The sequence below is a fragment of the Triticum urartu genome, chromosome 3A (assembly GCF_056163025.1).
Source record: "Triticum urartu cultivar PI428250 chromosome 3A, HENAU_Tu73, whole genome shotgun sequence".
NCBI lineage: Eukaryota > Viridiplantae > Streptophyta > Magnoliopsida > Poales > Poaceae > Triticum > Triticum urartu.
In genome coordinates, this window is record NC_141875.1 from 690,022,692 (window position 1) to 690,023,540 (window position 849).

The window sequence follows — 849 nt, forward strand, 5'->3', positions numbered from 1 at the left end:
CAGCCTTAGCGGCCAGATCACCGAGAAGCTTACCCGCACAAACTATGTGCTCTGGCGGACGCAGATCACGCCATAGCTCCGAGGTGCGGGGTTCTTCGGCTATGTCGGTGGAACCATGAAGGAGCCCGCACAGACTGTCACCACCAAGACAACAGATGGGAAGGAAGAGACATCGCCGAACCCCCTGCATCCTATCTGGGTCAGGGAGGAACAGCAGGTATTGGGCTATCTGCTGAATAATTTGTCGAAGGAAGTGCTTGTGCAGGTCACCTCCATTGTCCACGCGCATGATCTCTGGACAGCGTTGGCCAACATGTTCTCCTTGACCTCTCTGTCCCGCATCAACAACATACGCATAGCTCTTGCTAATGCGCAGAAGGGGCAGCAGTCTGTGGCGACGTACTTCGCACAGATGCGATCGCTGGCGGACGAGCTCGCGGCGGCAGGAAAGCCGTTGGACGACAATCAGCTGATCTCGCACATCCTCGCCGGCCTCAACATGGAGTATCAACCGCTGGTCTCGGTGCTCGATGCTTGCACCATCCCTGTCACGCTCGATGAGCTCTTTGCTCAGATGAGCAATTTTGACCAGAGGGTGGCGCTCTACCAGGGCACGGGCACCGGCTTCAAGTCCTCTGCAAACGGCGCATCACGTGGTCCCGGGGGTGGTGGATCCTCTCGCGACCGCGGGCCGCCATGCAAAGGAAGGAACGCCGCCAACACCAACTCGCGCGGCGGCCACAACACCAGCGGCGGCAACAACGGCGGGCGGCCCTCCTACAACAACACCAAGGGTCGCCGCACCGGCAACAACACCAAATCACGCCCGGATACTGTCAAGTGCCAGAT

General features: G+C 59.4%; 1 pseudogene; it reads left to right on the forward strand.

The window, feature by feature from the left end:
* Positions 1-450: 450 nt before the first annotated feature.
* LOC125549682 (small nucleolar RNA Z247) lies at positions 451-590 on the forward strand (annotated as a pseudogene).
* The last annotated feature ends 259 nt before the right edge of the window (positions 591-849 follow it).